At 43.2% G+C, this 27,235-nt stretch overlaps 1 protein-coding gene across 10 annotated transcripts in view; it reads left to right on the top strand.

The window, feature by feature from the left end:
* The window catches only part of DYM (dymeclin), a 481,767-nt gene that overhangs the window by 448,724 nt on the left and 5,808 nt on the right, over positions 1-27,235 (top strand). The window lies entirely within an intron of this gene.

Below are 27,235 nucleotides of genomic sequence, written 5' to 3'. Positions count from 1 at the left end.
AGACAATTAAAATTGAAATGGTTCATAAGCACAATACAGTTATCTCTCTGTAGCCATGAGGGATTGGTTCCAGGACTCCCTCAACACCTCCCCAAAATCCACAGATGTTCAAGTCCATAATATAAAATAGTATATTTGCATGTACCTGTGTACATCCTCCTGTATACTTTAAATCATCTCTAGATTACTTACGATACTTAATATAATGTAAATGCCATGTAAATAATTGTTATACTGTATCATTTAGGGATAATTGCAAGAAAAAACACTGTAATGTTCAGTACAGATGCAACCATCCTTTTTTTCCTCAGAATATTTTAAATCCATGGTTGGATGAATCCAGGGATGCAAAACCTGGGGATACAGAAAGCCCGACCATATTTATAAACTTAGTTTTTCTCTGTATTTATAAGCCGTGGAGACCGAAAGAGCCTTGGTGTGAAAGCGGCCATCTTTTTCAATTTATGTTACTGATCAGACTCACAACTCAGATGGTTTTTAAATAACCTGGGAGACCCCCTTTCTCTTCTGTCTTAACATTTTGATACCAAATTATTTTATCTTAACAAAGCACCTTTAACGCTGCCTCCCTGTAAGTGAGTGTACACAGACTTCTCCCTTATCCTGGGCTTGGAGACAACCCAACTCAGTGTCACCGAGAATGTAAAATCGAAGTCAAGAAAAGAATGCATCTTGTGGTTCCAAAACCATGGAAGAAGAAAAAATGGATTAAATGGTTGAAGAGGAAGCTTAGGGCTCATTGGCCTTCCCCTATTCCTCGTTTTAGACTTGGTTATTATCGGTGAGTGAAGTTAGCCTCGGCCTCTAGGCCTCCAGCATGTCCTTGTTGCTGCTGTGGCGTGGGTTTGCAGGGGGAATTTAATCAGCTCCAGGCGTCCTTACTGCCAGGCCAAGTCTGCCAGCCTCTTGAAAGCTCACTCGTTTCAGATTTTGTTGGGTTTTCTAATTTTTTGTAATTGAGGGCCTGAAGCCATTATTTAAGACTTTTTCAAACTTCTCTTGCCTTCAAGTGTTCATTGGACTATTTTATAGGGGTGAGGGGAGGTGGTATTGTGTGTGTGTTCTAAGCAAGCCCAAATTACATATTTTTTAATCTGTCCAGTTAACCTTTGACAAAAGTTTACTTGAATTCAGTAAACATATTTATGCTTTGGCCAATTCTGAATTAATGTGAAAAGTGTTAACATTTAAAAATTTTTAAGCATAAATATAGCATATATAGTTATGAGAATTGCTTTTTAGTTCACTTAAACATAAAGATCCTCATTTCAAGTTTAAAGTGTAAATGATACTGTGGCGAACGAGGCTGTTCCCATTTCAGATGAGCTTGTTTCAGTGCCTTGAGGCACTTTCTATCGTCATAACTTCCCTGGGATTGACTTACTATGTTTTACTCTTATTTATCCACGTATGTGTTTATTTTTATACTCTAAATCAAAACTGAATGCCGAGGATATTTTGTTTTTGCTTGGATGGGGGGGGTTACATTTAAATGAGAAGACTATTAAACCTGCTCTTCTGTAATAATTTTAATAGGCATATGTTTCCAGCCCTGCAGGTTAAAGAGCCTAGTCTAAGGGAAGGGGCGCACAATAGCAGTGTCATTTCTTAAAGGGATACCACATGTTTGTGAAGCCCTATCACTTGTGCTTCAGCAAGGGCTCCAAATGGAGTCTGGCAGCTCTGCTTTTTGCACGGTGCTGTCTAGCTCAGCAGTGACAAGCAAAGACAGGCTGGCTCCTTCAAGGAGCCTTTCAGTAAAGTCTCAGCTCTCAAACATTCCGAAACTCACTGGTGGACTTTCCCCTGTGGACCATTCATTTATCAGGAAATGAAATTGGTTACAGGGTTTCTCACATTGCCAAACCTCACTGACGAAATCTGTTTTTTTTCAAAGTTCAGGAAAAGCATTTACAATTTTTTGCTGTTCACTACCTTTTGTCTTTGTGGGAACCCCCATCAATACAAGGGTTTGAGAACTCCACAGGGAATAGTTGCCGTGGGAGGTGCTGAGGGAGTGAGTCTGGGGGCGACTTTCATAGATAGCAAATCCCATCCCTTTCGAATGGTATTTTTTTTTTATGTTGGCATCTTCATCTTTCAAACTACAGTGTCAGTTTCACAGGAGTGATTTTTTTCCACTTCAAAAACGAAAGCCTTTAAACATGACATGAATCACTTCATTGGCAGCATAGCCTTGTAACTTAGACCAGAGATCATTGTTTAAACTTCGTGAAACTAGAAGGAACAAAAATAAAGAGAAACATGTAGTTGTATGGCAAGAGAATGTCTGGATAAGTGAAGGTTAAATTATTACAAAGTATGTAATCTAGTTCATATGTTTAAGGACCGGAACTAGGCTAAATTATCTAAAATATTCTGACGCACTAAATCATTTCATTTTGTAAAACAAAATCTGACTAGCAGGGCATTCTGTTGTAGGCCAGTGTGTTGAGTGCAGTCTGCAACCTCCCGTGTTTGGAATTAGCAGGCCCAGAGGTAAGGCACAGCGTGCATGTGGCAGTTATTATGGCTGTGGAAGTGGTTGCTGGCTAATTGATAGCAGTAGCGGTAGAAACAGCCTTATTTAATTTTCAATAGTCCCTATGACGAGACGCTATAAACGGGATCCTTTGTAGTCTTACCATTATTGTCCTTTCTCTCTCTGCCATTAAATATGTGATAGTTAACATATACACTTGATGATATTAGGGAATGAATCCCTTTGACTCTTTGTCCCTCTTTGAAGCCTCTTTACATTTGACTTTTAGCCCTGATTATTTTAGGCACCCAAGTAAGTAGTGATTTACTGTCAGTGAGCCTGTTACCCTTGACTGTTGTAGCTTCGATTTGCTAAAAATGTACTTATGGTCATAAAGCCACCTCTTAGCCTATGCTGGCTGGTGGCTTTGCTCATAATCCGAACCCCAAAGAGACACACTGGTTCCATAAAGGGTAAATGAATGAATCATCTTCTCTGTTCATCATGGGAAGATAAGCTTTTGTGAACTTGAATTGCCTTTAGAGCATTGTGTCCATGGTTTGAACTGTATCACAGAACGTTACACAGACTGAAGTTAAGTGGTTACTTTTTGTCAAGGGTTATCTTATTTTTCTCCTTTCAGTTTAACATGTGTACTGCAAAAGACAGGATTTTTGGAAATGAAAACATAGTCTTTCATTTAAACTGTGCATTACAGGAATTTCACTAATGAAAGTATTCAAATCATGTGCCTACTTCTTGTTTCTAACAGCCTCTGCCATTAAATAAATATCGGTCTTATCAAAGTCATGCATTCAACATTTTTCCTGTTGATACAGGCATGAAAAATAAAAGCAGGTAGGCACTATGAAAGGTTTGCCTTCATCTTTGGTGATCTGTATCCCAGTCCTAACCTACAGGAACTGAGAATGAAAAATCAGTGATTATTTTTGTCCTTTATAAATGGTCTGCACATTCCACCATACAGCCTCACATTGTTAACAGTTCCTATTGAAGAGAAAACACCAAACCCAATATTAAGAGTTTTTCAAATCGGGGCACAATGGGGTTCAAGGAACCATGTGGACTCTTGATCATTATATTTATTTATGGTGTTCCCACAGTCTTCAGGACTCTGAGTCTTTGAATAAATATCTCTAACATCCAGTGGCTAACATTCCTTTTCCTACAAAGCTGCTATTTGCAATAGAGATTTTCTTGCCTTTCATTTATTTGTTCAACTAGTATTGATTGAGCAACTCCTGCCTGCACAGCACTCTGCGGGTGGGTGTCCCTTAAAGAACTTCATTGTTTAGAAGGGCACACTTTCTAAAGTAGCATTCAAGAAACAGCTTCTCTTCTACTCTCTCCTCTTCAAATGTGAGGAATCTTAAGCAAATTAGAGAATGCAAATGGGCAAAGGGGGCTTGGGAGGCAAACGCAGACTGTTTAAACTCTGAGGGCTTTGAGTTATCATGGTTTCCTCAGGTGTAAAACGACGAATGACTGTGGGCAGAGTGCAGACTCTGGAGCACGTAAGTGGAGAGGCAGGTGGGATGCTGGAGGAGTAAGAGTGAATCCCCAGTCCTGCAGTCTGGGGCAAGTTATTTAACCCTCACTGTGCATCCGTTTCTCACCTCAAGGACAGGTCTATCTCATCACCTTACCTACATCTTGGAAGAGTTGGAGAAATCAAAAGAAACAATGCCTGTAAACTCCCTAGCACAAAGCAAGCTCTTAGTAACTGTTAGCCAGTGTTAGTTTCTCTGTTAACCTCAGTTTTCCAGAACAAAGCCCAGAACTTGAGCTATAGATTCTGAACAATCAAAATGGATGGCTCAGAGCTCTTGTCTTGTAGTTTTTAAATCTAAGAGCGTTCTGAGCCTCTTGCTCACATCTATACTCCTTGCTTGATACACAGTTTTAATAAGTTTAGCCATCTGGTTCCTAAGTCCATAATAGAAGAAGCCACAACTTAAAAGAACTGCTACAAGTTAGTACACTAACAGTTGTGAAAATCAAGGGCCACTTGTCCTGATTAGCAAGGGAAGGGACACAGAACAACACACATAAGTCTTACTTTTCAGCATCTTATATGAACTTTTACATGCTACTCAGGAAAATATACCAGAAAGAGTTGTGAGTCTATGGCAATCATGACCCTGAGGAAAAGTTGAGATGATACAGGACATAGAGCTGATACCATCTCCACCCTTGAGAAACACAGGGTATTTGAGAATAGTGAGTGGGTGACCTAAGCCCAAAGAAGGCTCAAGGTGCCGGTCTGAGCTTTCAGAACAGACACATTGCTGAGAGATTTTCTTTAGCAGATTCATTTTCTTGTCATTTTACTATGGAAGGGATCGTAGCAAGATTCTTTTCAATGCCGACTTTAACATGTGATTTGATTTATAACAATTTAGTTTAGTCACTGTTTTCCATGAACACATTAGTAGCTCTGTCAAGACTAAGTTTGTCTAAGTTAAATTAGACATCTATGTAGATAAATATTTTACTAATATGTTGTCACATGAGGGTAAAGTAGGCTAACTCCGAAGATCTCTTCTTTCCATAATCAATGTATTATACTTCTTTTGTTTTACCTGTGTCTCCTCAGTATACATTCTGTTCTCACAATAAGCAAACTGAAAACTTGGTATTGTAAACTTTTCCCTGGTTCCAGTATTTGTATTTATTAAAAAAAAAAAAAAAACACATCAATTCAATACACACGTATTCACGTGAACTATTTAGAATTGACCTTGATTTCAAATCCCGTAAGTGACACTTTCCAGTAGAATAAAAAAGTTGGTTTGGAATTTAATCACTTCTGGAGAGGAAATAGGAGAAGTTATTTCCTTGTTTTAGATTTCCACTCTTTTATTCTGCTGAGAGAGGGCATAGAAAAAGGGGGAGAAAAGAATTTCTACTCTTTATCTTCAGCGTATGAGAGCTACATGTGGCTTTTTAAGTTTTAACAAAAGCAGCCAAGTGTCAGGGTACCCAGTTCAGTTTTGGGGTTCTGATTTGTCTTACACTTCTCACCTCCATCAGTCTAGCTTAACAAAAGCTGCTAAAATGACTTAAAAACAATATTCTCTGGAGCTCCCTTCATTTCTAAGGAACAGCATCAAACGCTGCCTTTTCTCCATTGCAAGCCTTAGGATTTGTGGGAAATGTTTTTCTTTAAAGAAAGGTACAGAGGAACCAGTCATAAGTCTTCTATTCTTAAGGAAGTGGACCAAAAAATATCCTTTCTCTCAGCATCAGTTGTTAGAATGGAGAGAGAAGAGATACTCGAGGAACCCTCTTTTCAAACCCCTTATTTTATGAATAGGGGAAATGAGAATTGCCCTCATCCAAGGTCGCAAGGCTGGTGGGGGCAGATCCAGGCCCTGATCCTGGACTTCCTGAGTGCACCTGGCAATGTCCGTTTGTACTACACATGGCTGTTCTCTGCATTCAAGGGACACTGTAACTGTTAATATCAGTCCATAGTCCCCTCTCAAAGCAGCCTCAAAAAAGCTTGAAAGTCCAGCTATTACTGGTCATTGGCCCTGTGCTATTCTTTGTGTGGAAGGATGGTGCCATGAGTTTTGGTTTGATGTTCATGATGTGTTTATGTTAACTTGAATTCTCTTTCACTGACCTGTCCTCTTTGTGACTAATGAAATGTCTTTGCAAGAGGGCCAGTGTTGGAGGGCTGGGTGGCCTGTCAGCAGTAACATCCCAGATCTGTCTAGGCCTTGGAGAGACCATGTCCTTGGGCAGTCTTAGGGGCTCAGCATTCTAATACCATAAATATTTTCAGAACTGTGTTTTGGAGTTGTACTTTCATACACATTTGTGACTAAATTAAATATTCTTAACTGCAGACTTTATTTTCTTATGTTATATATCAAGTTGCTCTTTAACTGGCCATTGGAGAGGCAGATTCTGCTGCTCTGCCCCTGCATGTGGCATGGACAATTCTTGCTGATCCCTCCCAGTTCTCTGAACATGGCATGCATGCTCCCAGCCTCAGCCTGTTTGTTTCCCACAAGGGCCAGCAAAGGCCAGTGCCTCTCTCCAAGATTTTCACATATCACTCCACTCCCACTCTGAACCTCTATAACATTGACATCACCCCACTCCTTCCCCACTGAACCTCCATAGTGCTCACATCACCCCACTCCTTTCCCTCCTGAACCCCCATAACATCACCCCATTCCTCCTCCTGAACCCCCATAACACATCAGTCCTTCCCCTTCTGAACCCCCATAACATCACCCCACTCCTTCCCCTCCTGAACCCCCATAACACATCACCCCACTCCTTCCCCTCCTGGACCCCCATAACATCACCCCACTCCTTCCCCTCTTGAACCCCATAACACTTATATCACCCCACTCCTTCCTCTCCTGAACTCCCATAACACATCACCCCACTCCTTCCCCTCCTGAACCTCCATAACACTCATCACCCCACTCCTTCCCCACTGAATCCCCATAACACATCACCCCACTCCTTCCCCTCCTGAACCCCCGTAACACTCACATCACCCCACTCCTTCCCCTTCTGAACCCCCATAGCACTCACATCACCCCACTCCTTCCTCTACTCAATTTTCATAGTGCTCATTACCTACACTATGTATTAGCTGTTTAGTATATGCTGCTTCTGGTAAGATCTTAGCTATATGTCCTTTTTTCCAAACTCGGTTTTAACATCTGATATCAGGGACCTGCTGTCTCCCTTTTTATATCCCCAATACTCAGCCTGGGGCCCTGCCCTCAATAGACACACACTGCATGTGTCTTCATTGTGATGGGCTGAAGAGGTATGAGTGGCCAAAGTACAGGAGGCTATGTTGGCCAAGATGCAAGTATGATAGCCACCTTGAAAGCTATGACAATGTCCAGGGAAGATTTGATATAGGGCAAGATCGGGGATAAGAAGGTATGATGTGGTCATGAAAACCCTGAAAAGAAAAGAATCCAAATTGTACAGATACTTTGGAAAACAGCTTGGCTTATCTACTAAAGTCAAACAGATACATTCTCCCTCCCACTCCCAGTATACATCTAACCTAAATGCCTGCCCTTGCATACGACAAGTTGTGTAAGAATGTCCACAGCACTATTGTTCATAACTGTCCACCCTGGAAACAACCCAGTGTCCATCAGTGGTAGAATTAATGAAGAAGTTGTGGTACATTCAGGCAACAGAATACAGCACTGACCATGAATGAATCACAGCCAACCCCAACATGTTTGAATCTCACACGCATAATGGTAAATGAAAGAATCCAAATACAGAAGGGTGTACAGTGTGTAATTCCATTAACATAAGACACATAGATAGGCAGAGCTCACTGAGAGTGCTATGGAATGCAGGTATAGGTGGTAAAAGTAAGTATAAGAAGGAGCAGAGAGTGCTCCCCACAAAAGTCAGGGTGGTGATGGCCAGGGAGATAGGAGAGAGTTCTCTGGCGAGGCTGGAGCAGAATTCCATACGTGCTTACCTTCTGCTGTAGGTTGGTGCAAAAGTTATTGCTGTTCTTACCATTACTTTTCATGGCAAAAGCCACAGTTACTTTTGCACCAACCTATTTAGTTGTCCCACTTTTATATGTGGGAACTTTTCGGTATGCACATATTTCACATGAGTTTTTTAATAAAGTGAGGAGGGACGGTCCATGAAGTCTCCTTTACTTAAAAAGTGAACAAAGTGTGGTAAGTGATAGAAAGTTAAACGGATTCCAATGGAGGTAAAAATTTTCCATCAACTATGTACAGTTATTCTCCTTGTCTCCATTTGCATATACAAATCAAGTGATTTCACCCATTTTTGCTCTCCTAAGATGTGATCTATGCCCATTACTAAAAGGACTAGAGAGACATACATCAAAGTATTTCATAGTTGTTATATATTTGGATTGTGGAACCAATTTTAGTGATAATTTTATAAGCTCTGTTTTTCATTTTTTTCAGTGAATAATGTATTTGATTTTACTACAAGTAATGTAAAGAAGGAAAACGTGGCCTAGGCAATATGAGTTAGAGGAAGTTGTTGTAATGAATGTGTGGACTTGTAGTGGAGTTACTGGTTTTAAAGCAAATGGGAATGGGAAAATAGATTATATCCCTGCTTTCTCTAAAATAAAGACCCAAGCCTTCTGTGGGTATTTTAGTGACGTGGAGTGCAAAGAAGCCCAAGCCAAGCTTGTGATTTGTCTGTGAGCACTTACAGTCAATTTGTAATTTTTAGTTATTCTCTCTGATCTAGCAATGAATTGGCTAAACAAGTAACTTTTAAGTATATCTTAAACAGTTCAATACTTTCAGAAATGAGTATAGCTAATTTAAATCATGTAAGCAAGTAAAAAGTTTGAGAAAACAAATCGTTAATAGCTTAGCAACCCTTGGGGCTAGAACACCTGTGTTTTTAAGAGGCAATGTTTAGTCATAAAATGACTGCAGATTAATACTAGATACATAATAAATAACAAAGAGGGTGAATTACAAAACAGTATTTGAAAGTAAAGAGAGAAACTACAATTTTGAACATGGTAAAAAATAAACCTACAGTTATTTTAGTTGCAGATTTAGAAGTGTGAAAAGGAAAAATATATGTATATATTGAACATGCCGTCCCAGTGATTTATTAATAGAGCTTAATACACTCTGGCTGGAGATTTCAAATGCATGCTAGCCTCTCCACATATAAGTGCAAAGGCTAAAACCTCCTTTGCATCAGTCTAGCTAGTTTGCAATTATTTTTAACTTTCAAGTAGGATTTAATCAAATAGATAATAGAGTGGCCCTAAGAAAGTGAATGTGAAATTTCTCACTGTGAGCAGTTTCTTTAGGGAGTATGACATCATTGTGTCGGACGTGGAGAGCTTCATAGAGGTGAATCTGTTTCCAGAATTATGTTTGATGTGAATTTTTGCATGTTTACTTCAAAGGCATTTTCATTACAAGTGTCAAATCACTTTTGAGAAGGGTAGAATAAAAAGATTAGCTTAAAATAATTAAAATCTGAGAAAATTTTATTGACCAATGAATAGGTTTATGAAGCATCCCGTTTTGAAATCAGAAAATGTATATTTCCAAATTCGAAGCTGCATAAAAATGCTTCTTTCCTAGGCATGGCAGTTGTTCTGAGTAGATTTTATATAATATATACGGTTAGACTATCAATTTCATGGTAGGATTCTATATAGGCTTATAAATTGTAAGTGGTCAGTATATAATAAATTAAAAATAAGAAGCCTAGTCCTTTTGGGAGTGACTGGTTTTACTGTCTCCCTTCTAAAGATAAAGTTATTTGTGTTGTTTTTGCAAACATGACTGTATTCAGATTTTTCCCCAATGTCTAAAGTTCTTCCCTACCCAAAGTCACCCCTTGCTCTTAGGGTTTAGAAATTATTACCTTCAGCTGGGCATGGTGGCTCACAGCTGTAATCTCAGCACTTTGGAAGGCCAAGGCAGATGGATTACTTGAGGCCAGGCATTCCAGACCAGCCTGGTCAACACGGCAGAACCTTGTCTCTACAAAAAAATTAGCTGGGCATGGTGGCGAGTGCCTGTAATCCCAGCTACCTGGGAGGCTGAAGAAGGGGGAGAATTGCTTGAACCTAGGAAGCAGAGGCTGCAGTGAGCCAAGATTGCACCACTGCACTCCAGCCTAGGTGACAGAGTGACACTCTGTCTCAAAAAAAAAAAAAGAAAGAAAGAAGAGAAAGAAATGACTACCTTCTCCGCAAAGCCTTTCCAACCACTTAGCAGCCCAGCTGTTAGAGCACTTCATACCTTGAATTATCAGTGTGTGATATGGTTGTGGCTGTCCCTTTAGAAAACGAGGTCCCACCAACAGTGACTGTCCTACACCATGTTTACTTTCCTAGCCCTGTGACAGTGTTTTGTATTTACATATTTCTTTAGTTGTTTATATATATTTACAAAATATAACTTATGTCCCAAGCTTTTTAGTAAGAGGGAAATTCTTTGGGTATAGATTTTTTTTTTAAACTGCCCTTTCTCTTTTGATTAATTCCTAATCTCACGGTTTCACTCATCCTTCTCATGTGGATTCTCCCTGGACAGGCCTGGGTCAGGTGTGGGAAATTGGGCAGAGCATGTAACAATCTCAGTGGAGGGTTCTGTGGCAGTTGTTTTTTAACTTGCTGAATATGTGCTTTTTCTCTTATTTGTTCCCTTGTCCTAAAAATAATTTAGTGAAAGTTCCAATTAGCAGGGTTCCATTTCCTGTAGGTTTTGCTACACTGGAAGTGAGAGGTGACTAAAAACTGATCATGGCAGAATATTCCAGAAAAAGAGCTTCTGGGCGGGGAGTTGGTTGTCTTCTGCCCACAGATTAAGGCATATTGCTTCAGTGGCTTCCCAGATCTCTCCTAATCTCCTTCCCATCACGACCCCCATTCCCACGCTCATTTTCAAAGGTGAAAGGAAACAGGGTGGGAAAGAATCCCTGGGCTGACATTTGGATGCACACTTCTGAAGGGGCATGACAGGATGACCCCTGACTGAAGTCAGCTTTTCTAAGCTGGAACTCTTAACCCTAGTGTGTTCCAAGGACTCTTATTTCCTTTCCAAATAATTCAGGACTCGGGCGCAGGAGAACAGATGGCAAACACCATGCCACCCGTGTGTGTTTTGTGCGTGGCAATCAGGGCTGGGCACTGTGCCGTTGGTGCAAAGCACCTGGAGTCTAGTCTGTTTTGACTTGCCTTGGGAATCTTAAGGGCTCATGGTTTTCCCTGAAACCTGTGGGAGGAAGCTTGCTGGCTTTACATTTATGGCAGGAGGACCAAAAGAGTCCATCAGTGTCTGCGGAGATCCCAGACTCAAGGCCTGGGGACTGGCCAGGTCACATTCAGCAGGTCCTGAGCTGGGCTAGATAAGGGTGTGCTTCCTCGACTCTGATCAGAAAGTTAATCGTTGGTGACAGTGAGTCTGCCCTTATTCCTAAGCTATTGTTTTCATTTTGTAATATTTATAGGGCTGGCAATCAGATTAAAATGTTCAGAATAAGTAAAAGCTTCTTCCTTCAGAAATGTGTACTAGGACTTTCTCCCAGGCTCCCTCTTCCCCTTTTCTAGCCTTAGAAGATAAAGGTAGGAGAATTATAATTCTGACAAGTGTTGCAGACAGCTTGCTTAATCTGGACTATGAGACTATCAGGCCCGAGGCTCGTCTCAGCAGCTACTGTTGAACTGAACATACAGGCACCATCAGGTCAGCTGCATAGAGACCCTTTCCCAGAGGCAAACTGGCTCAAAGAGACTGTATCAGAAAGATAAAGACTCATTAGGATGGAGCCAGATGGAGGCTGGAAACAGAATTTTATTTGTCTGCTCTTTCGTTTCTAGGGAAAAACAAAAGTAACACAGGTCACTGAACTCTAAACATATGAAGTTTGACTATTGACAGAGGAAGCTCTTGGATTCATTTCTAGATCTCTGCCTTCCCAGCACTGATTTCCTTCCCTTTCTGGGGAGAGGCAGCTCTTTGCCAAGTCTCCCTGCCCACTCACCCTGGTGGCATTGCCAGCTCTCCTCTGTTCCCACTGTCATCTTTGGGTCCCGGCCCTCAGCCCCCATTGCCTGGACCCTGCACTAGTCCCCAGCTGCTCCCCATCCAAGGGCTGCTTCCCTCCCATCAAAAGGAACCACATTGTTTCCCAAGTAGACTCCCAAGAATATGCTCAGGTCCTGGGCACAGCTCTGCTACGGTGTATGGAGTGGCCCCCCTTTGTACACAGAATAAAGTCTTGGCTCAGTCTCAGCAGACCTCCATAAACCTGTCTTCCAAGCTATTTTCACATTCCCCCTCTTGGGTTCCCCCCGTGGGCACCCTTGTGCTTTTCTGTCTCCCCATCTGTGCTTCTGTTATTCCTCTGTCTGGGATGCCCTTCCCCCTACCTCTGCATGCCCAAATCCTACCCTTGGTTTACAGACCACCCAAGTGCCACCTCCTCCTTGAAGCCTTTCTTGATGCTTCCAGTTTAATTTCTCCCTTCCCTGGATCCCCATAGATCATACTTATTTGCATGATTCAGATGATATCATCACTTCCTATTTTGTCCAGTAGTTTTATTTATTTACTTAGAGATGGAGTTTTGCTCTTGTTGCCCAGGCTAGAGTGCAAGGGTACAATCTCAGCTCACCGAAATCTCCACCTCCTGGGTTCAAACCATTTTCCTGCCTCAGCCTCCCAAGTAGCTGAGATTACAGGCATGCACCACCATGCCTGACTAATTTTGTATTTTTAGTAGAGATGGGATTTCTCCATGTTGGTCAGGCTGGTCTCAAACTCCCAACTTCAAGTGATCCACCCACCTCGGCCTCCCAAAGTGCTGGGATTACAGGTGTGAGCCACCGTGCCCAGCCATTGATAGTTATTTTTGTACATCTTTTATCTCCATGCCTAGATTATGAACATGGTTCAGAGGCTCTGCCTCTACTTTTTGGTATCTCCTATGGCAGTGGTTTCCATTAAGAAGCCATTGGGATTTGTTTAAATACAGAGTACATGATCAGATTTTTATTATAGACTTTTTTGTTCATGCCCCCCTCACTACCCACAAACTGCTTAGAAAGGTCATTATATGGGAGGGTTCAAACCTTTTTCTCAGTTGGCCAGGCTTCTGAACAATTTCCCCTGCCTAGAGAGTGCCTTCCACTTCTCTCCTCTCCATCAGGGCCACCCTAGGTGAATTATCTTGCCAGCATCCCTGACTGCACTTCCACAGAGTCAGTCTTTGTGTGTGTGTGTGTGTGTGTGTGTGTGTGTGTGTGTGTGTGTCTGTTTCTCTTGCTCTCTGTGTCTCTCTCTGTATCTGTCTCTACTAAGCCACCCTGTAGCAGAAAGTACTGTTTCTCACTCATCAGTGCCTGACCTGGGGCTGCATGACACACAGAAAGCCTACCTTCAAATCATTTATGTCCAGTGTTGAATGGAAACTATCCAAACCCAGGCACTTGGTAGGAAATGTACAGGTACTACTGTAGGCAGCCAGGGACGGGGCACTGGAGAGAACCATGCAAGACTCTGGAGGAAGGAGAAGCATGTGCACTGGCCCTGTAGGAAATGGAAGTATGGTGGGAAGGACATCCTCGCTATAAAGAGCCATGTCAGAAAAGGCATGGAGGTGGGCATTCGCCTGAGGTGTGCAGGAGATCCCAGGGAGCTCTGTTGGCGGAGGCTGATGGTTTGCTTAAATGAGAGGAAGCAAATGAAGCTCAGAGGCCCTGGGCAGACAGTTTGTGGAGACTCCAGAGTCCATCCAGATCAGAACTGGCAATGATTACATCGTACTTTCCAACATCAGGTTATGTTAGAGGATTGCTTTTTAGTGATTTTTTTTTTTCATTTTTAGTGATCTTTTTCATCCTTAAGGGCAGGGACCATATTTCATATTTTTATTAAATGCTTTTATGGTACAAAGGATTACCCTATAATTTACTTTATTATCATATTGGGTTTTCTTAAAGTGGAGCAAACTGTTCTTACCTGTTTAACAATATATAGGTTAATATTTAAGGGTGAAATTATATAATGTCCAGAATTAGCACCAAACTAACTTAGAGGAGGGAAGTTGGGGTAGATTAAATGAGTGCCCATGAGTTAATGACTTGTAGCTGGTTGATGGGCACTCAGTGTTCACAGTATTATTCTCTCCACTTTGGTGTATGTGGCTAATTTTCCATAATAAGATGTTGGGTCTCAGGTGGTACTGAGTAAGCCTTCAGCTTGCAGGGCTCCCAACACATCCCCTCCCTCATACCACCACACTGTGTAGCTGCCACCTGAGCCTCCAACTGCCAACTGAGCCCGTTGCTCCAGCCCTGACCTCTGGAACAGCCAGGAAAACAGCTAAGGATCAGCCATTGGGTTAGGGTCCTGGTATAGTCACAGCTAAGTGATACAGACCCATCAACTAGGTAGCAAAGACAACCATTATTTTGTTTTACTATTGTATTTGTTAAAGCACTAGTGATTATAGTTATAATGTAAATATTAACAAAAAGGAAGGAAGGATGCATGGGTGAGCAGGTCACCTTTTGTCTTTGTCTGCTGGGGCTGCTATAACCAAATACTGTCGAATGGGAGGCTTATAAACAACAGAAACTAATTTTTCACCGTTCTGGAGGCTGGGAAGTCTGAGATCAAAGCACCAGCAGGTTTGGTATCTGCTGAGGGCCCACTTTGTGTTTCGTAGTCAGGACCTCTAGCTGTGTCTTTACATGGTGGACGGAACTAGCTGGCTGCCTGTGGTCTCTTCTATAAGATACTAATCCTTGGGCCGGGCGCGGTGGCTCAAGCCTGTAATCCCAGCACTTTGGGAGGCCGAGGCGGGTGGATCACGAGGTCAAGAGATCGAGACCATCCTGGTCAACATGGTGAAACCCCGTCTCTACTAAAAATTACAAAAAATTAGCGGGGCATGGTGGCGCGTGCCTGTAATCCCAGCTACTCAGGAGGCTGAGGCAGGAGAATTGCCTGAACCCAGGGGGCGGAGGTTGCGGTGAGCCGAGATTGCGCCATTGCACTCCAGCCTGGGTAACAAGAGCGAAACTCCGTCTCAAAAAAAAAAAAAAAAGATACTAATCCTTGCAGGAGGGATTTAATCAGAAGTGTTTTGTTTTGTTTTGTTTTTTTGTTTTTGTTTTGAGATGGAGTCTTGCTCTGTTGCCAGGCTACAGTGCAGAGGCTCGAGCTCAGCTCACTGCAACCTCCGCCTTCCAGGTTCAAGCGATTCTCCTCCCTCAGCCTCCTGAGTAGCTGGGACTACAGGCGCATGCCACCATGCCCAGCTAATTTTTGGATTTTTAGTAGCGACTGGGATTTCACCAGGTTGGCCAGGATGGTCTGGATCTCTTGACCTTGTGATCCACCCGCCTTGGCCTCCTAAAGTGCTGGGATTACAGGTGTGAGCCACTGCGCCCAGCCCAGAAGTTTTATCTTAAAACATCTTTCTTCATCAGAAAGTGTTTTATATGCACTTAGAGGTAGTAACCATAGAAGCTGTATGTACAGTGTCAGTTTCTCTTTAAATAAGCACAGCATTCTATCTTCCTTAAATCTGCTTTTTTACTGTACAAGCTCCAAAACTCAGATACTGTCATTCCTTTCATCCTGAGTGTACATTAGTTCTCTCTAGGGGAAATTTAGAGTTTTCACTTTGTTTTCTTATTTTTACCAAATTTTGAGCAAAAAAAAAGGTATGTTCTGCATCCTCTTGCTCTAAGTAAACCCAAATATAAGTGTCTTGTTATTTGTTACCTATATCCAAATCCCAAAATATAGTATGTTGATTATTCAAATTTGGAATTTCCTTTTGAAAGGTCCTTTAAAATGTTTCCTGGATGTTTCCATGGTAAATCTCAATGTTGTTTAATTTGCTTACAGTGTATAACAAATGGAATTATCTATCACTGGTCCCCGAAAGTAAGTTAAGAGATAAGCAATGTGTCTTTCTTTATTGAAATATGTGAATCTGTGCCAGGCAGAGTGGCTCACACCTGTAGCCCAAGCACTTTGTAAGGCCAAAGCAGGAGGATCACTAGAGCACAAAACTAGCCTGGGAAACCTAGTGAGACCCCCATCTCTATAAAACAACTTGAAAATGTGTTGGGCATGGTGGTGCATACCATGATCCTAGCTACTCAGGAGGCTGAGGCAGGAGGATCCCTTAACCCCAGGAGTTTGAGACTGCATTGAACTATGATCCCATCACTGCACTCTAGCCTGAGCAACAGAGTGAGACCCTGCCTCTAAAAAAACAAAACAAAACAAAACAAAACAGAAAAAGAAGGGGGGGAGGGGGAAAAGGGTAAATCGGCATAATTGGAGCCTGTGTTATAAAATATGAGTGCTTGCTCTTAATTCTTTGTTTTGAAAATGACTAGAGATCTCCAAATACTCCATCTACAGATGTTTTACTTGCCTTCTGGAGCATTGACTTGGGGAAAAAAAAATAATAGAGAAGGGAAAGATCTTATATTCTCTAGTTGTCCTTTGGCTGTGACCTTTGTTCCAAGGCAGAAGATGGGCTCCTTTGAGACCCTTCTCTGGAACTGCTTGGACAAGGCAGAGCAAGGTGCTTACGGAGTCCAGCCAGCAGCCATGCCCGTATCACCTCAACGTCACATTTAGTCTGCAGCTCCGCTCTCCACCAGTCAGAGAAGGCTTCGTTGGCCATAATGGTTTACAGATGAAGTAACTAAATGTCAAGAGGGACTTTATTTGTCCGGGTTTATTAGTGTCGGAGCCACCTCTAAAATCCAGATGTCTTGAATTTTCCCTCCATGATACCATTCATAGCCTAGATGGGAGAGGTACGTGGTAGTCTTAAAAGTTTACACTTCTTTTTCATGGTATTTATTGAAATTTCCCATAATTGATCAATATGATAGTTGCCATGGGAAGCATGAAATGCCGGCTGCCTGCTCTTCTGCCTTCCAGCCTGTCAGGCTGGGGAGAGGAAGACACCAGACATCATGGTAGTGTGCCTGGCGCAGCTTCAGCTGTCAGACTAGGAACAACCGGGCAGGGCGGCTCCTGGGCCACCACCAGACCGCCCCACCCTCCAGTTAACACGTGGGGCAGGTGGGAATGAGCATGACTCCCAGCTCCCTTGCCCTGGCTCTTTTTGACCCCAGCATACCACAGGCCTGACTGGGAAACACTTTGCATGATCGTGTGTGGCCCTGCGTGAACCAGCCCCTGAGCAGGGTCCGAAAGAGACCTGGGCTCAAGGAACAACGGTCTGCAGAGGTGTCGAGTCCTTCCTCTCCACCGTGTCCTCCTCTGGTCATCAGCATCACTGCTTTGCCACCTCTGAATGTACTTTCCCTCTTTGAATGTACTTTGCCTGCAGTGTTATTGCTGGTTCATAAAGCTGTAATCTGTGAAACTGTTCCCTTCATAAGAAAATTACCAAAAAATCCAGATCACATGGATTTATACCAGTGCAGTTAAATTTCTAGCCTGCCCTAAGGCCAGATCAAGACTAATTTGGAGATGGTGTGCCAAGTTTTACATTGCTAACACACTGAGAAATGAAACTTATGACCTATGCCTTTTTGTACAGGAAAGGGTAAAAGCAGGAATCCAGCTGGGCGTCTCAGCACTTTAGGAGGCTGAGGTGGACAGATCTCTTGAGCCCCAGAGTTCAAGACCAGCCTGGTCAACATGGCAAAAACCTGTCTCTACAAAAAATACCCAGGTGTGGTGGCATCACCTGTAGTCCCAGCTACTAGAGAGGCTGAGACAGTAGCATTGCTAGAGTCTGAGAGGTTGAGGCTTCAGTGAGCCGAGATCGCAAAAATGCACTCCAGCGTGGCCAACAGAGTGAGACCCTGTCTTTAAAAAAAAAAAAGCAGAAATCATGAATGAAAAAGAATAGGCTTTTATAAATGGAGATTTCATCTTTGTTTCAGCTTACAAATATGAATCTTTTCACACTCACTAGCCCGCAGTGAAGATTCTCCTCTCCTCGATTTCATCTAAGAGCCAAATCCCGTTTCATTTCTGATCACATCACCTGTCCCTTGCTTATTAGCTTTCTCCACATTGGTTTTGGAAAACAGTTTCAAGTATGATTTTTCTTTTTCACTCTAACAGTGACAGTGAAACTGCCCTGTCTTCAGTGGCTTTTAGGGGCTCTGTGGCAGTGCTAGCAGAAAGCAGAACCTGAGCCCATTTTGTGGCTCTTGAGTCTCTGAGTTATCTGAAAAGTCCTGCCTCCTTCAGGGAAGTGGGAGCAGAGGATAGCAATGAAAAGACACGAACGACTTGAGAAACCCCAAAGTTTCCTTCAGCCTGTGTGCACCCTACCCCACCCTGCCCGTTACTCACTTCCCCCAGCCAGGCTCACGTAGCTGCTGGGCTCAGTTGCCTCTGCTCCCATGGCAGTGTGACCACCTCCATCCTCACTGGCCAGCAGCGTGGAGCCGTTGTTCCGTTAGAATCAGCCACTGGTTGCCTGTTCATCATTTGATGTGAGCCCTCCCAGGAAATTTCCTGTAACGCTGGAGGGAAACATTTCTTCACCCAGCGTTTCAGGCTTTAGCTCATCACAGTTGCTTCCTTCCCATTCTCACAGCAGAGAGACCTTTGGCCAAAAAAGGGAATTCAGGTTTCTCACCATGTTGGGAAGTTCTGCAGCTTGGCGTGGGCTACTCAGAAGATGGGCCATGGGCAGGATCCCACACAATCTGTTGAGAACCTCAAAGACAGTGTCACCACTATGGGTTAGGAAGAACTCTCGGCACCTTGTATTCAGATTCTATCTCTCACTAATATCATCTTTGAAGACAGACAGCAGAATTCTCCACTCTTGCCCTCATCTTCTACCTTGGAATCAAAATATTCTTCTCCCAGCCTCCTAGGTAGAAATTGATTTGCCTCAGCATCAGGCAGTTTCATTCGGTCATGCAGTCAGCCTCGAAGCTGATGGCTTTTAGATCACGAGTCTGTCCTCCACCTGTCCCCTCCACTCTAGGCTCTGAAGGTGAACAGGCTTCCCTCGAGGCCACCTCTGTGCCTCCACTCACCTTTCCATACGTATGTCTAGCCACACCTCACTGCTGGTCAGCCCCAGAAAAGCACTGTCAGCCTCTGTCTGCTCTAGAGGGTCCCTCCACCCCAGCCCTGTTTCCACAAGTCAGAACCCTGCCCACACGTCAAGGCAGCAGGAGGGCCTGCACCTTCCCTCCAGCCCCCAGAAAAGAGAGAGAAATTGAAAAGTGAAGATAAAGTTTCTCTCCTTTCTGTGAACCCCCTTAGCCTGGGTCTGTGACAGAGGTCGTACCAGGGACAAGATTTGCTCAAGATTTGGACTCAGCAGGGCTTCTAGTTCTAGTTGATGATATGATGGTTTGTGGAGAGCTTGTCCCAAGCATGGAGTTCCACTTTGTAACCTTCATGGTTTCCCTAAGAGTCTTTTCACCCTCAGTTACAGAAATACCATAGTGTCGCTTGTGGGCACTCCAAAGTGGTGAAACCATTTCCTGAACTCAGGGTCCATGTCTGCCAACCTTGTAAGTGCTCCTCTTGGGTGGTAACTTATTACCCAGAGACCTGCACCCCCTGCCCCCTGAAGCCAAGGGTCCCTCTGTGTGGCCAGCCACAGTGTTCCTAGATATGCAGTATGTTGCAGCTGTCTTCTGAGCAACTCCCATGGTGGGCTTCTTAATTTTAACTCTGTATTTCTTAATTTGTAACTTCTAATAAGCAGTCCTTTATTTTAAATTTAGTTCTGGCCTGGTGCAGTGGCTCACCTGTAATTCCAACACTGGATCACCTGAGGTCAGGAGTTCAAGACCAGCCTGGCCAACATGGTGAAACCCCGTCCCTACTAAAAATACAAAATTTAGCTGGGCATGGTGGTGTGCCCTTCTGATCCCAGCTACTCAGGAGGCTGAGGCAGGAGAATCGCTTGAAACTGGGAGGCAGAGGTTGCAGAGATTGCACCACTGCACTGCAACCTGGGTGACACAGCAAGATTCCATCTCAATAAATAAATAAATGTTTTCATTAATTTTAGAATTAACTCACATAAAATTAAACTTTTCCATATTCAGTGCTGATGTTATTCATAGACCAGTGCTTATCTTCTTTTTGTTAGGTTATATTTGATAGATTTGTCACTCCTTCCATTACACTTGGAAGAGCCTGCACTTCAGTCTTGATCAACAATTTAGCTGAACTGGTGATTCATTATTTTTCCCAGAGTTTGCCTTCCAAGCCCACCTGAAACTACTGGCCCTAGTGTTAGCTAGAACTACCTGGGAGAGCATCCTCGTGGAGTACCACCTGCTTCCCATCCTGGTCATGCTCTCTGCTTGTTCTTTCCTCCTGCTGACTGATGCACCCTGTTCAAGGTGCAAGTTAGTCCTCTCTTTCCTCTACAGCCAAGCGAATGCCTCATATTTAGTTGAAGCTCACCAACATTTGGTGTAAGGAATCATCATTGATGAACTAAAGTTACACAGCAATAGGATATGGGGGAGGAATGACAGTGATGCTACTTAATCCCCAAATTTATCATTCACCCCTGGAATTAGGAAAAGAATGTGGCCAGCCGTGGTGGCCCACACCTGTAATCTCAGCACTTTGGGAGGCCAAGGCAGGTGGATCACGAGGTCAAGAGATTGAGACCATCCTGGCCAATATGGTGAAACCCCGTCTCTACTAAAAATGCAAAAATTAGCCAGGTGTGGTGGTGTATGCCTGTAGTCCCAGCTACTTGGGAGGCTGAGGCAGGAGAATTGCTTGAACCCAGGAGGTGAAGGTTGCAGTGAGCCAAGATTGCACCACTGCACTCTAGCCTGGCGACAGAGCCAGACTCCATCTCAAAAAAAAAGAAAAGAAAAAAAAAGAATGTAAATGCATCCTTTACTATTTCATGACAGGATCTCGAAACCTGTATAGTTTTCATCTGAGCAGGACTACCCACCACAAGCCCTGTATGTGCTGTCTGTAGTAGCTAGCCCATCACTCTTGACCTGTGCCATCTGCCAGCAGTTACTGGTCTGCCTTGCAACCAACAATCGCCCATTTCCTTGTCTATTTCCAAGACCTAAGATGGTCTTGAATTTTTTTCAGTCTGCTATGTAGCTATTGGATTTTAAATTGTATTAAACTCTCTGGACCTATGCCAGGTGCTTGCTAGAGTTTCTGATGCTATCTTATATCATCTTTTGGTGGAAGGAGGAAAGTGCCATTGAACTTTCGTGGTAATAAAATTATTGCAGTTGTGCCCTCCCTCTGTTCACTCAACTTCCTCTGGGTTTTCACCAGATCACATGACTGACAGCAGAGAAGGCTTTCAGGGTTTTGGTCTGCTTGTTGTACCCAAGTCTCAACCACCAAACCAGACCCTTGCTTTGTCTCTGAGCTGGGCGTCCGGATGTCCCACTGTGGTAGGTTGATTCACTAGAGCTGATAAAAACATTCCGGTCAAACTTGAGAGTATAGCATTACCTCTGGCTCCAAAAATCAAAACAACAGGATTGCTGCAAGTAGCTTTGGATTGAGACCAAGCTACAAGCCTGAGAGATGGGTTTTCACTCCTTGTTGAGCTGTGTCACAGGACAAGTATCTCGGAAAGAGAAGAGTGAAAGCCAGGGGCTCCTCACCAAAGTAGTCTGGGCCTGAGAGTACCTTGCCCTGTGCCAGCCAATTCCAGTTGCATTCCTGCCCTAACTATGAGATCCAAGCCCCTCAATCCTTCCAGGCACCTCCTGTGCCTTCCTGGAGCTTTAGTAGCCCTCAAAGCACACTGACCATCAGAGTCACTCACTGGAGCCCAAAGGGGTTCTGAGAAGCCCAAGGGAGGGGAGATGTGGGTAGAGAAGAGCTGGACAGATGTCAGAGCTGGGCGGGGCTGGGGATGCCTGAGCAGCCAGGGCCCTGAGGCACCAAGAGGGTTTGTTGACCACGTCAGAGATGAAGACACTCTCAAGTGAGGAAGCTGGACTTAGCCTCACAGGATGGCATCATTGTTCTCTACAAAGGGACATAAAGGAAAGAGTGACTTTTTCTAGATTGTTGATTTGACATTCAGATTGACATTTCTTGGACTGAGTCCTGACAAAATGTGACCCCAGTGTCTTTAGTGCTGAATTGAACCTTTTGTCTTTCTTTTCCTTAGTACTTTAGACTTCTAAGACATCTTAGAGGGAGGAGCACATATTTTTAAAAATTACTGTTTAAGTCTCAAACCATGCTGGCACTCTCTATAGGGAGGTAGATGGACAGATAGATTCAGAGAGGGGCCAAGTTAAATTCAGCTCGGGCTTACCCAGGTTGACTGAATAACATTTTCAAAATTCTTTTATGAATTATTTCTAGTGTTCACTGTTTTAAAGTGTTCCCAGGCACTGCCCTGACAAACAACTCCCTCAGGAAAAAGGCAGCTCCTACCTTGTGCTTCCAGCCGTTTGCTTTGGGTACTCAGTCCTGGAGAACATGCGTAAATAGCAAACAGCCCAGTTCCCCTTCCTGAATGTTTTAGCTGCTGGTGAAAAGTTTCAAGCAAACAACCTCTCTGCTCCCTTGCTCCCTGTGGGAGAGAGCTGCACAGTGCCGCCTGCGTGTTCAGGCTTTCCAGGAATGGCCATGTCTTCATACTTCTCTCCCTACTGGCTCTCTCGGCCCCCATGACCATTGGTACATACTTGGGAGACAGCAGTTTAGGAACCCAGTCTGTGGAGGGAACCAGGCAGGCGTTCACTAGCCAGCACAGACGGGGGCGGCGCCTGGGACCTCAGCCCATAGCCTTTAAAACTGTCTATCGTCAACCCCCAGGACATTCAGATACCGCTTCCAATGTGAAGTCTGTCTAAGTAGAAATCAACAAGTGCTTGACTTCAGGGTTGCAGCTGAACCTAAGCCCAACCCATTCAGCTCTTTCTCCCAGTGAACTCTGCAAAGCCTAGAGGCATGGCAGGGAATACATCTTTAGACCTTATTGGTCTAAACATAAAACCGCATCTCATAAAACCACACCCAGTCAGAACTGGAAGAAGCTCAAAGGTCCTTCATTTCACACAAGGCCAGAAAACTGAGTCCTGGGAAATGCTGTGACTTGCCACAAACTGCCTAGCTTGCCAGTTGCTGAGCCAAGACAGAGCCAAGGCCTCCTGACCCCAGACTGGGGTCACCTGGTGATCAACCCCATCGTTCGAAGTGAGGAAACACGACCACAAAAGATTAAGTGACTTATCAGTTAGGAGGACATTCAGGAAACATCCAAAGCTCATTATCACTTGAAAGACATGAAAACCTAGTGTCCATGTTAACCACAGAGATTTTAAGAAGGGCACTCTCAGGTCCCTTTTGAAGGCTCCAGAGGAAAAGCCTGAGCTTCGTTCAGCTTCTGGCTCTGCCACCCACTGCTGTGGTCTCTTTTTCATGTGACTTATCCTTTTGGGGCCTTGGTTGTTTTAATCTCAATAATAATAATAATAATACCCATGTCACAAGATTTTTGAGCAGGTTTTAAGTCATTCATTCATTTAATTCTTCATTCAGCAAATGTGTCTTAAGGTGTTAGTGACATGCCAGATGCTCATAAGGTGAGAGAAGCCACTTTTGTTTTTAGAGGGTGGCCATTACTCAAGCGGAAAGTGCCTGGTCCATGGCAGCTCCAGTCAAAGTCACTTCCACCGAGCTTCCTGCTGGGTTGTTGCTGTGAACTCCAAGCAGAAGGCTTCATCCCTGGTCAGCCGCAGCCCCCACTTCCCCTGCAGCTCAGGGAGTCAGCTGCCAGGCCCCAGCATCAACGTGGATGTTGTTGAAGGTGCTGCGCGATCTTACAGGAAGGTGGTAAATGCCTAGGTCACGTACATGGCAGAAGTTACCTCTTAGACGGTAAACACTGCTTCATTATCCCCTTCTTAGTTATCCCATTAGATGGTAAACGCCTAGTGTCACATACATTATAGAAGTTACCCCGTCCACCTTACCATGGGCATAAACCTGCCCCAGGGCCAATTTTTTCCCCTCCAGTTGAGTCTGACTCTGAGACAGAGAAAGGCAGTTCTTCAGAACCTGCTTTCTACAGTGAAACAGCTTTGTTCTTTAAAAATGTGGGGGAAGATGAGCTCAGTGCCTTTAAGCCATTTGTCAGCACTTGTTTCTGGTTTTCATGCAGAAAGGCTTATTTCTAAGAGTCAGTGGCCAAGTGAGAAGTGTCCATTTGGGTGCATAAGAGAAATGGGCTGTGTAATCAAATCTCAAGACTAGACTTAGCTATGACCAGGCCATGGTGAGCATCACAGTATGTCTAGTCTTTAGGTTTGATTACAGAACACTATGAGGGCATACCTTACACTGGCATGCCATTTCAATGTCAGTGATAACGGCCAACATTTATTGAGTACTTACACTGTGGCAGGCGCTATACCAAGCCCTTCATGTGCCTTACCTCATCCGACTGTCAGTACAACTCCGTGAAGTAGGAAGGATAGTTCCATTCTAAGTCTCAGAGTATAGTAAGCCTCAGAATACAGTAAATCCATCTGAGCAAGGACATGAGACTAGTCCAAGGTCACTCAGCTAATAAGGACTGGAGAACTTGTGTGTCCTAGTGGCTGTGTATTTTGTTTTTTTTCTTCTTCTCTTTTTTTTTTTTTTTTTTTTTTTAATGAAAGAAAGAAAGAGAAAGAGAAAAGGGGTAGAGAGAACAGGAGTCTTGCTCTATTGCCCAGGCTAGAATGCAGTCTAAAAGTAAGTACTAAAACCCCTTTTATGCCAATAATTGTGCTTAACAGCAGAGACAGGAAGGAATAAGGAAAGAAAATAACCAACAGCCAACCAATATTTCATTTAAGTCTGTGAAATTCTATGCAAATGCTGAAGAGTGATTTGCTTCCATTTATGTGGTCACTTTCAAAATAGGTGTAATGTGATACTGAGAAAAATGTATGTTCTGTGGAGCTGGGGTGAAGAATTCTATAAATATTCGCTGAGTTTACTTGTTCCAGGTCTGAGTTCAAATCATAGATGTCCCTGTTAATTTTCTATCTCGTTGATCCGTCGAATATTAACAATGTGGTGTCAAAGTCTCCTGCTATTATTGTGCGGGAGTCCAAGTCTCTTTATAAGTCATTGAAAACTTGTCTTATGTGTCTGGGTGTTCCTGTACTGGGTGCACATATATTTATGATCATTGACTCCTGTTGTTGCACTGATCCTTTTACCATTATGTAATGTCCTTCTTTGTTTCTTTTAGTCTTTGTTACTATTAAAGTCTATTTTGTCAGAGACGAAAGTTACAACTCCTGTTTTTTTTTTATCTCTCTCCATTTGTTTGGTGAGTCTTTCTCCAACCTTTTGTTTTGAGTCTTTGTGTGTCCTTGCTTATGAGATGGATCTGGATACAGAGTGCCGATGTGTTTTGACTTTTTATTCAGTTTGGGTGTCTGTGTCTTTGATTGGGGCATTTAATCCATTTAAATTTAGGATTAATATTGATATTTGTGAGTTTAATGTTGTCATTTAATGCTAACTGGCTATTTTGCCCATTAGTTGATATAGATTCTTCATTATGGAGATACTCTTTACCTTTTGGTAAGTTTTTGGGATGACTGATACTGGTTGTTCCTTTCTGTGTATAGTGCTTCTTTTAGAAGCTCTTGTAAAGCAGGCTTGGTGGTGATGAAATCTCTGAGTGCTTGCTTGTTTGTGAAAAATTTTATTTTTCTTTCATTTATAAAGCTTAGTTTGGCTGGATATGAAATTCTGGGTTGAAAATTCTTTTCTTTAAGGATATTGAATATTGACCCCCCCCCCCCCCCCCCCTCTTCTAGTTTGCAGAGTTTCTGCTGAGAGATCTGCTGTGAGTCTGATAGGCTTCCCTTTATGGGTAACCTGACCTTTCTCTCTAGCTGCCCTTAGAATTTTCTCCTTTATTTCAACCCTGGTGAATCTAACGATTATGTGTCTTGGGGTTGCTTTACTTGAGGAATATCTTTGTGGTGTTCTCTGTATTACCTGGAGTTGAGTAATGTCCTGCCTTACTAGGCTAGGAAAGTTTTCCTGAGTAATATCCTGAAGAATATTTTCCAGCTTGGATTCATTCTCTTCATGACATTCAGGTACACCTATCAAACGTAAATTGCATCTTTTCACATAGTCCCATATTTCTTGGAGACTTTGCTCATTCCTTTTGGGAGAGACCCAAGATGGCTGATCACTAGCAGCTCAGGTTTGTAGCTCCCAGTGAAAGCACAGAGAACGAGAGGACACCACACTTTCAGATGAAGTTTTGTTGCTCACAGACCAGGAGATTCCCAGAGAAGGAGCCCCACGGGTCGCCAGGGCGACTCTTGTGGCCGGCACAGTGGTTTTGCCGGCACCCCGGCACGATGGTTCTTGGTTCAGAGTAAACGGGACTGAGTCCCCTTTTTGTCGACGTTTGGAGCTCCGCGAAGGCAGAGTCGCCTATTCAGCTGATTGAAGAACGGATTCAGGAGGGAAGCCAGACTGGAGACTCCTGGGCAGAAAAGCACCAAGAATCTTGACGCTGCTGTTTTAGCCGGCGCAGTGGGTTGCTCAGATTCCAGTGCTGGGAATTAACAAGTTGGACGTCCACTCGGAGACCTAATTTGAAAGTTGGTAATTACAAAGACAACAGATGGATAAATTTACAATGATGGGAAGAAACTAGCATAAAAAGGCTGAGAATACTAAAAATCAGAGTGCCTCTCCCTCTACAGAGGATCACAGTTCTTCATCAACAAGGGAACAAGGCCTGATGGAGAACGAGTGTTCCAATAACAGAATTAGGCTTCAGAAGGTAGATAATAAGAAGCTTCTGTGAGTTAAAAGAACATGTTCTAATCCAATGTAAAGAAACTAAGAACCTTGAAAAAAGGTTTGACGAAATCCTAACAAGAATAGACAATCTAGAGAGGAATATAAGTGAATTAATAGAACTGAAGAATACAATACGAGAACGCCGTTAAGTATGCACAGGTTTTAACACTCGAATTAATCAAGCAGAAGAAAGGATATCAGAGGTTGAAGACCAACTTAATGAAACGAGAAGAAAAGATTAGAGAAGAAAAAGTAAAAAGGAGTGGCTGTGTTTGAAATCCCGTGTTTACTATACACTAGGCCCTCAGTAACTATTTGCTGAGTGAATAAGTGGGAAAAGATGGGTCTGAAACTCTGATTATCTGCCTGCCTTTGGAGTTGCTTTTTCTAGTTG

The sequence above is a fragment of the Callithrix jacchus genome, chromosome 13 (genome assembly GCF_049354715.1).
Source record: "Callithrix jacchus isolate 240 chromosome 13, calJac240_pri, whole genome shotgun sequence".
Classification (NCBI taxonomy): domain Eukaryota; kingdom Metazoa; phylum Chordata; class Mammalia; order Primates; family Cebidae; genus Callithrix; species Callithrix jacchus.
Note: the sequence above shows the minus strand (reverse complement) of the source record. Positions and strands in the feature narration are given on the sequence as shown.